Source organism: Dioscorea cayenensis, chromosome 5, assembly GCF_009730915.1.
Source record: "Dioscorea cayenensis subsp. rotundata cultivar TDr96_F1 chromosome 5, TDr96_F1_v2_PseudoChromosome.rev07_lg8_w22 25.fasta, whole genome shotgun sequence".
Taxonomy (NCBI): Eukaryota; Viridiplantae; Streptophyta; class Magnoliopsida; order Dioscoreales; family Dioscoreaceae; genus Dioscorea; species Dioscorea cayenensis.
Window position 1 is genome coordinate 13,315,226 of NC_052475.1, and position 10,544 is coordinate 13,325,769.

Sequence of the window (10,544 nt, forward strand, 5' to 3'; positions counted from 1 at the left end):
ATGTCAATACTTCCAAAAATACACCTTAAAACCCAAGTCTAAACTCTTTCTAAACATGCATAAACCATTATAGAGTGAAAATTGCCGTAACTCAACACTTTTAATCGAATAAAAACAAGAATTGGTGAATAAGAGATAGAGCAAAAGGTTCACTGATGAAATGGGCATGAAAACTTTGAATTCAGCGTTGAAATTGATTGGAAATCCCTCTTAAAACATCGGTGAGATGTTGGGAAATTGATCAATATTGTTATTCAAGTATTTGGAGGGTAGTAGATGAAAGATTTAATGAGATTTTTACATGAAAATTGTGTCTCTTGGAATTTTGAACATCCACACGAGCGTGCAGAAATTTCCCACGGCCGTTTGCCTCCATAGGAGAGAGTCACAGGGGCAGACGTATGCTCCTGTGCATTCTTAGGAAACCACTCCTCTATCTCTAAAGGCAACTGCATGGGCGTGCATAAAATACCCATGCCCGTGAGCCTGACACACAGGGGCAGACTCACACCCCTGTGGCTTCTCTGTCCAACGGAGAAAACTCGCAAATTGTTTCACACGCCCGTGTAGAAATTACGCACAACCATGGCTTCTTACTGACAAGTTCAGAGGGGCAGACGCACGCCCCTGTGTCTTCTCGGGATGGAGGAGAAACTCTCTGCAAAGATCCACATGAGCGTGCGGAAGTTACTTATGCCCGTGTTTTTATAGGAGAGTCATCCACAGGGGCGAGGCCACGCCCCTGTGTTTTCTCAGGATAAATTTGTAAGTCTATGTAGGAAAACACACGCCCATGCAGAAATTAGCCACGAGCGTGCGGATTGTTACAAGGTCTTTGACAAGGTCCCCTTGCGTATATCGCGCAGGTGCACGGGTTTGTCGAAGTAATAATCCCGGGTGAGCGAGGTCGAATCCACAGGGAACAGGGACTAAAGACACTTAATTTGATTTATAGCTATGTGGAGTATCAACAATGATAAGTGTGATAATGATTCAATTCTCAACAATTAAAAGCAACAAGTAAGAGGGCAAAAGTAAGGAGGAGGTAAGGCAATCGATAAAGATGGGGTACTCGGATGATGCTTCACCTAGGATAATCGCTTCAAGTGCAAGAACTCTCTATTATGCTTCCTAATCAATGCAATGGTGAGTCGTGGAAATCCTTACATACATAGTCCCAAATCTAAGGTCAACTGCGCCTAACTCTATTCATGTCCCGGAGGAGAGATTAAATAACCTCTCAACCTCGTACTCGAATAAAGTTGCAATGAGCTCTAGGGATTCCAAGTGATAAATCGCTTCCTAATTATAGACCTAACCCTTTGGTCAAGGCGGAAGGTCCCTAGCCACAATTAAGCCCTACATACTAAGATCCCCTCAACGCTTCACTCCATTGCACCCGCAACTAGGCCCCAGTGGAGGTTCATCCCTTAGACCATTCACTCTATTATGGCCGCAAAGAACTTAAGGAACGGAGATAGAATCTATCACGTCGGAGGGGAAAGGGGACGCTCCTGTACCTCTCGACCCACCCTCTCAACCCTCTCTAACCTAGCTTTGTCTAACGCTCGTGGTGTGTCACTCACTCACAAGGTTACCAACAAGAACTCTCAACCCTAGTGTCACTCTAGGGGAAATGTTCATACAATCAATCATTCAAGGTTGGAACTCACAATAAACAACAATTTATTGAAAGCATAATAAAGAAGTTCAATGAAACGAATACATCCTAGAGTTCACAATCACCCAAGTACCCACTAGGGGTTTAGCTCTCCATGGATCTAAGTACAATCAAAGAAATCGAATCTAAAAGCAATAAATCCATAAAGAAACCCCCTCGATGGTCATGTCGATGGTCTTGTGGAGAGTCCTCTACTCATCGTAAGGGATCCTTTGTCCGGCCTAGGATACACCTCGCCGGATCGGTGCCGACGAAAGCTCTCCCAATAACCTTCTTCCAAATAACGCGCGATGTCGGAGCCATAGAACCTCTCCAAAACCTTAGCCAATACCCCTAGAAACCCTAGCCAAAGCCCTCTCTCAACTTGGGGAAAAGATGGACAAAAGAATACCAAAATCGGGGCTGAATCGGCTTTAAATAGGGCTGGAATCGGGCGACTCCACTGCCGTGGACGGTACATGCACCCGTGCGGAATTTCCACAAGGGCGTGGGTAATTTCCACACGCCCGTGTGGATTCTCTGAAACTGTCATTTTCGGCCGATTGTGAACAGTAATTGCTGCAGTGTTTGCTACAGTGAGCTTGGCACATACTCTAGCATCTCGCACCCGACTTATATCTTCGCGTTTGAACCTTAGTAAGATTTCCTCCAAAATCGGTACCTTCTTATCCACATTGGCTTCTTTCCTTCATAATTGGTTTCACAACCCTATCTGCATAAAAGTAACATAAAAGCACACATATTAATCTAAAAACCCGAGAAAAGTAATGCTCAACATAAGGAAAGAATGCTTCGCATTCATATCACACAAGCACTTATCAGTCTTTCACAGGGACGAGTCCATGCCCTTGTTCCCTCTCTGGATGAGCTTTGAATGAAAATGCACGGCCATGCAAAACTTCCACACGGGCATGTATTTTCTCTGGACACTTCGAAAACACTGCAGGCTCTGCAAAAAATTCATGAACATATAAATAAACTCAAAGCCTGCCTTACAAAGCAACTTTACCCAGAGAAAACACTGAGAACAAGCTCAAATGACCAAAATTTTCCGCCAAAACACAATAAACCGCAAGATAACACCAAAAATACACATGAAAATCACAACAAAAGCATCTAGAAATCAAGACACCGACACTCAAAGTCTTATTTATGCAAACACTAAACTAACAACTAAGAAAACAGTAAATGCTTGGGTTGCCTCCCAAGAAGCTCTTGTTTAACGCCACTAAGCTTGATGTACCTTGTCATACCTCATTGGGGCTCATAGATGAAGGTTTTCCTCTTATCCATGACTTGAAAGCACGATGAGAAAAGTCTCTTGAGGGTAGAGGGGAGGTTATCGGGCTTACTACTGCCTAACAAAGGTTCATACAACTTGTTCGGTTCGCGCACATCCCAAACACCCTTGGGGCATTTCCTGTGGCATCTCCTCGCCCCCTTCATCTTCCAGAGCACTTTCTTCATGATCCCCAGAGTAGATGGTACTTCTTCCTTTAGACCAAGCATTAGCATTGCTTCATTCTCCAATTCTTGGTCTAGCAACCCCTCGTATTGGTCCGGATTGAACATTTCCTGCATATATTCATTAATTATCTCATTAGCAGTGTCAAGAAAGTAGAGAGTATCATCCAAGTCAAGAGAATGCCACATGGATTCGGTGAGGTGGTATGTGAGCTTATCATCTCTAACCCTCAATGTCAACTCCCCGCCGTCCAATTCGATCAATGCCTTGGAAGTGCGCAAGAATGGCCTCCCAAGTATCAAAGGAACATCCCCATCCTTAACAAGGCTCCTCGTAAGTGCACGGAGTTGTCGAAGTAATAAATCTCAGGTGAGTGGGGTATCGTATCCACAGGGAAAAGGGAATAAAAATACTTAATTTGCTTCTTAACAATATGAAAGATGAATAGTGATATGTGTGATAAGATTCAATTCTCAAAAGTAAAATAACCCGAAAGAGAGCAAAAGTAAAGTAGAAGGTAAGACAATCGATAAAGATGGGGTACCCGGGTATTGATCCGCGTAGGAAAATCATTTCAAGTGCAAGAACTATCTATTATGTTTCCTAACTAATGCAATGGTAAGTCAGGGACATCCTTTAATGCATGGCCCCGAATCTAGGGTTAACCAAGCCTAATCCTCTACATGTCCTGGAGGAGAGATTGAACAACCTCTCAGCCTCGCACTCGTAAGAAAGTTTGCATTAAGATCTAGGGATTCCAAGTGATAAATCTCTTCCTAATTGTAGACCTAACCCTTGGTCCAGAAGAAAGGTCCCTAACAACAATTAAGCCCTAGACGCTAAAATCACCTCAATGCTTCAGTCCGTTGCACTCGCAACTAAGCCCCAGTGGAGGATCATCCCTTAGCTCATTCGCTCTATTATGGCCGCAAAGAACTCGAGGAATGGAGGTAGAATCAATCATACTGGAGGGAATGGGAACACTCCTGTAACTCTCGACTCACCCTCTCAACCCTCTCCAATCAAGCTTTGTCTAACTCTCGTGGTGTGTCACTCACTCACAAGAGTTACCACATGAACTCTCAACCCTAGTGTCACTCTAAGGGAGTATTCAAACAATCAAACATTCAAGATTGGAACTCACAATAACATCAATTAAGTAAAAGCATAATAAAAAGATTCAATACTAATACATCCTAGGGTTCACAAATATCCAAGTAACCACTAGGGGTTTTGCTCTCCATGGAGCACAATACAAACGATAATGAAATCAAATGTAAAAGAAAGCAATCCATAGGAAAACTCCCTCGATAGTCATAGCGATGGTCTTGTGAAGAGTCCTCTACTCAGTCGCTAGATCCCCTTGTCAGGTATAAGATAGGCCTTGCCGAATCAATCCGACGGAGGCTCCCTTACCAAGCTTCTTCCAAAGAGATGACGATGTCGGAGCCATAGAACCTTTCCAAATCCCTAGCCAATACCTCTCAAAACCCTAGCCGTAGCACTCTCTCAAGTTGGGGAAAGGATGGAGAAAAGAATGATGAAATCGGGGCTGACATCGGCCTTAAATTGGGCTGGAATCTGGATTCCACACTCCCTGTGGATATTCCACACGGGCCTGTAGAATTAACGCACGGGCGTGTGAAATTCCACATGCCCGTGTGGCTCCTCTGATTTGCTCCTTCTTCGGATGGCTGTGAACAGTACCTGCTACATTGATTTGATGCAGTACCCTGCTACAGTACGTCCCGAAGTACTCCCAAATCCATGCTTTCATCGAAATAACATAAACGGGCACACGTTCACATCGTAGATCATCTTGGTTCTTCAATAAATGGTCACATTGGTGGAGATCTTGCTAAATATGCACAAGCTAGAATACTAGGATGTAACTGCCTTTGTGCCCCTCCGAAGTATTGCCTTAGCTCGAATACAAGGAGGTTGGCATACATTCTATCATTCTAAATATGACTCATGTCTCCGTGTTTGAGCCTTCTCAAGATCTCCTCCAAATAATGCGTAAAACGATCTACAATGGCTTCTTTCCCAAATAATCGGCCTCACAACCCAACCTGCATGAAAGAACATAAATACACACGTATTAGAGATAAAACCTGACAAAAGTAATTCTCATCATAAAGAAAGAACGCTTTGCATTCTTATTGCATAAGCACTTATCAATCCTCATCGACATCCAACACTATGAAATCTAAAAGGAAATATATACTTGTTAACTTTGACAAGCACATCTTCAACGATGCCTCTCAGATGTCTCACTGTTCGGTCCGCCAATTGCAATGTCATCCGAGTCTCCCTAGGCTTTCCCAAGCCTCGCTTTTGAAAGAAAGAATATGGCATGACGTTGACACTGGCCCCTGAGTCTTCCAATACCGTTTCTTCACCCAAGTTGCCAATGTTGCACGGAATGATGAAGTTTCTTGGGTCTTTCTTCTTGTTCGGCATATTCTTTTGCAAGACTGCCGGGCAAGATGCATCTAGAATCACGGAGGTACTCTACTCCAATTTACTTTTGTTGGTCAACAAATCTTTCAAGAACTTGGCATACCTTGGTATTTGGGATAATGCCTCAACAAAGGGAATGTTTAAATGTAGCTTCCTAAACAAACCAAAAAACTTCTTGGACTACTCGTCTCACTTGGTCGTTCTTTCAATCTAGAGGGATATGGGATTCTTAGCATGTAAGGTGGGGGTGCCACCTCCTTTCTCCTTGGTTACTCCCTTCTCAACCTCTATGACCTTCGGTGTTTCAACATTGGTCTTCTCACTTTGAAGCTTACCTTCAACCTCACGACCACTTCTCAAAGTGATCGCTTTTACATGCTCTCATGGATTGGTCTCGGTATTGCTCGGCAGGCTTCCTTGTGGTCTCTACGATAGAGATTTCGTAATTTGTCCCACTTGATTTTTTAGATTGTGCAATGAGATGGTGTGGTTGCGAAGTGTAGCCTCGACCGATTGTAACCGTGTATCCAATGATTGCACAAATCTAGTCAAGGCATTTCTCCAAGTAGGTCATTCGGGTTTCCAAGCTGGACACTCTATTTTCCATGTTTAGGGCTTGTTGTTGTTGGATACCCGGTGGTGCCATGGCCTTTGGTTATCCTTGGTTGCTCTACGAAAAGTTGTGATGATTCTTCTAACCGTGATTGTAGGTGTTAATATATGGATTACCTTGGTTCCTCATTGCATTACCCACAAAGTTGACTTTTTCCACCGAAGATACTTTACCAATAGGGATCGAGCAATCGGAAGGAGCATGTCCTCTGCCACACCCGATGCAAGTAGTCATAGCCGCCACTCTATTTGAAGTTAGAAGGTCTAACTTCTGAATCAATGATTCCACTTGGGCTGGCAAAGAAGTGACTACACCTATTTCATGGAGCCCGGCCACCTTCTTCCTTTCCCATGTATTCCACTGATAACTGTTCATGACCATGTCTTCTACTAACTGTCCGGCTTCTTCCGAGGTTTTCCTCCCCATTGTACCTCCCACCGTGGCATCTAGCAATTGCCTTGTACTCGAATTCAACCCATTATAGAAATTTGAATGATTATCCATTTGGGAAATCCATGTTGTGGGCACCTCCACAAAAGATCTTTGATCCCATTTCTCAAACAATGATTCCAATTCCATTTGAACGAATGATGATATCTCATTGTGAAGCTTTCCTGACTTTCCCGGAGGGAAGTATCTAGCAAGAAAAGCTTCAACCATCTCATTCCAAGTCTCGATGGATGCCTTTGGCAAGGAATGAAGCCACTGCTTGGCTCTTCCCTTGAGAGAAAATGGGAAAGCCCTCAATCTAATAGCATCATCCGATACATCGTTAATCTTCAGCATATCACAAACTTCCAAGAAGTTCTCTATGTGGTTGTTTGGATCTTCATCGGCCAAACCATTGAACTGCACTGACTCCTAAATCATCTGGATAAATACTGGTTTCAGTTCGAAGTTCAGAGCTGTAATCGGGGGTCGCACAATACTAGATTATGTCCCTAGTATTGACGGTCTGGTGTAATCGGATAATGTTCTCTGCTATTCATTCTGCTCAGCCATATTGTTAGATCCTTCAACTTCAACTTAAGCTAGATTTGATGGTTCTTATACAGGTTCATTCCCTTTTCTTTGGAGTGTACATTTGAGTTCGGGATTTCCTTCAATTAATATCAAAGGATTCCCTCGGGTTATAACCTAGAGCTACAAGAAAAAGACAAGAAAATCAGAATGATGATAGAATAGGAAAATGTGATATAGAATGAATAAACGAATGACTAAGATAACAAAGTGCAAAGTATCTCTTGACAACACCCCTTGCATATGTCATGCAAGTGCACTGGTTTGTCGAGTAATAAATTCCCAGGTGAATGGGTATCGTATCGACAGGGAATCGGAGTAGAAATACTTAAATTTTTTCTTAACCAAGTGAAGATGAATAATGATTGTGTTGACAAGATTTAATGTAAACAAGAATAAAAGAAACAAGAGAGAAAGGCACAAGTAAGCGAGAGATAAGGAAATTGACATAAATGGGGTACTCGGATATTGTTCCACCAAAGACAATCGTTTAAAGTGCAAAACTGACTATTATACCTCCCAACTAATGCATTAATGAGTTGTGGAAATCCTTTAATACACTGTCCCAAATCTAAGGTCAACTGTGACTAACTCTATACCATTTCCCAGAGGAGAAATCGAACAATCTCAATACCTCGCATTTGGATAGAATCGCATGGAGTTCTAGGGATTCCAAGGTTTAAACCCTCTTCCTAGAAATAGACATAACCCTTTGGTCCACGTGATAGGTCCCTAGTCACAATTATGCCCTAGGTGCTAAAATCACTTCAACGCTTCACTCTGTTGCCTCTACAACTAGGTCCCACCGGAAGGTCATCCCTTAGCCATATTAGTTAAGAAACAACTCAAGTGTCTCTATTCCCTACTCTTTGTTGATATGATATCTACTCATCTGGGATTATTACTTCAATAACCCGTGCACTTGCGGTTTGCGCGCATATTCGGATGTGTCAAGTTTTTGGCACCGTTGCCGGGGAGTAGGCGTTTAGAGATACTTTGCACTTTGTTTTCTTAGCTATTCGTTTATCCATTCTATTTTATATTTTCTTATTCTATCATTGTTCTGATTTTTTTTTCTTTCCTTTTGGGCACAGCTCCAGGTTATGACCTGAGGAAACCCCTCCATACTGATTGAAGGAGATCCTGAGTATTGATTAAAGGAGATAACGAGCTTGAATGTATACTAAGAAGAAAAGGGAAAGAACCTTTGCAAGAACAGTCTAATATAGTTGATTTGGAAGTAGAAGAATCTGAAAACATGGCAGAACAGAATGAGCAGCATCATACATTATTCGATTATGTAAGGGCTTTAGTATTAGGGACACAATCGAGCATTGTGTGTCCCTTGATTACAGCTCAGAACTTCGAGCTGAAGCCGGCGTTCATCCACATGTTGCAGCAGTCCACACAGTTTAATGGTTTGGCCGATGAGGATCCGAACAGTCATATAGAGAACATTCTCTAAGTGTGTGATATGCTGAAGATAAATGGGGTAATGGATGATGCCATCAAGTAGAGAGCCTTCCCATTTTCCTTGAAAGGGACAGCGAAGCAGTGGCTACACTCATTACCTAGAGCGTCAATTATCACATGGGAGGTGATGGTAGAAGCTTTTATTGGCCATTATTTCCCTCCCGGAAAATCTGTAAAGCATAGGAATGAGATCTCATCCTTTGTACAATTGGAATTGGAGTCTCTATTTAAGACGTGGGAAAAGTTCAAGGAGCTCCTGAGAAAGTGCCCGTAACACGGATTCCCAGAGTGGATGATTGTTCAGACCTTTTACAACAATCTGAATTCGAGTACAAAGCAACTCTTTCGATGCAACAGTAGGAGGTACCCTAGGTATCAAGACCCCCGGTGAGGCCCGTCAATTAACTTAAGAAATGGGGTTAAACAGCTACCAATGGAATGTAGATAGAAGAAAAAGGTGGCCGGTCTCCATGAGATGGATGCAGTGACTTCCTTGGCAGCTCAGGTGGAATCATTGAGTAAGAAGTTAGATCTCCTAACTTCGAATAGATTGGCGGCCATGACTACTTGCACTAGGTGTACTTGAGGATCCGATTGCCTGATATCTATTGGTGATGCATCTTCGGTTGAGAATGTCGATTTTGTGGGTAATGACATGAGGAACCAAGGTAATCCATACAGCAATACTTACAATCCAGGTCGAAAAGAGTCATCCCAATTTCTCGTGGAGCAACCAAGGTCCAAAAAAGCCCATGGGGCCACTGGGTTTCCAACAACAACAGCAAGCCCCAAACATGGAAAATAGAGTTTCAGGTTTGGAGACCCGAATGAACGATCTGGAAAATGCCTTAACTAGGCTTATGCAATCGTCAGATACAAGATTTAAATCAGTTGAGGCTACACTTCACAACCATACTGCCTCATTGCATAATCTTGAAAATCAAGTGGGGCAGATTGTGAAGTCTCTATCGGAAAGGCCACATGGAAGAATACTGAGTAATACCGAGACCAACCCTGGAGAGCATGTGAAGGCGATCACTTTTGAGAAGTTGTCTAGAGGGTTGAGGGATAAGTTTCTGAGTGAGAAGCCAAATGAACACGCACCCGAGGTTATAGAGATTGAGAAAGGAGCAAGAAAAGAGAAGGAGGTGGCACCGCCATCTTTGAAGCCAAGAATTTCTTATCCCTCGAGATTGAAGAATAACCAAGGTGATAAATAGTACAAGAAGTTCCTGAGTTTGTTCAAACAACTCCACATTAATATTCCTTTTGTTGAGGCATTGGCCCAAATGCATAAGTATGTAAAATTCTTGAAAGACTTGTTGACAAACAAAAGAAAGTTAGAGGAGAGTGCTTCAGTAATTTTAGATGCATCTTGCTCGGCGGTTTTGCAAAAGAACATGCCAAACAAGAAGAAAAACCTGGGAAGCTTTATCATTCCGTGTAATATTGGCAATCTAGGTGAAGAAATTGCATTGGCAGACTCAGGGGCCAGTATCAACGTAATGCCATACACCTTTCAAAAGCTAGGCTTGGGCGAGCCTAGGCCTAGTCGGATGACTTTGCAATTGGCTGATCGAACGGTGAGACATCTGAGGGGTATCATTGAAGATGTGCTTGTCAAGGTGGACAAGTATATATTTCCTGTAGACTTCATAGTGCTAAACATCGATGAGGATGCGGATGTACCCTTGATACTTGGGAGGCCATTTTTGAGGACTCCAAGGCATTGATTGACATGGACGGTGGATATCTAACTTTCAGAGTTGGAGATGACAAGCTCACATACCACATTGCTAAAGCCATACGGTATTCTCTTGATTTCGATG

The 10,544-nt window shown here is 42.8% G+C and overlaps 1 non-coding gene across 1 annotated transcript; it reads right to left on the reverse strand.

Moving 5' to 3' along the window:
* Positions 1 to 8,890: 8,890 nt before the first annotated feature.
* Positions 8,891 to 8,997, reverse strand: LOC120262668. The gene has a single exon (XR_005536928.1). It is a non-coding gene; the product is annotated as a small nucleolar RNA R71 (small nucleolar RNA).
* Between the last annotated feature and the right edge of the window lie 1,547 nt (positions 8,998 to 10,544).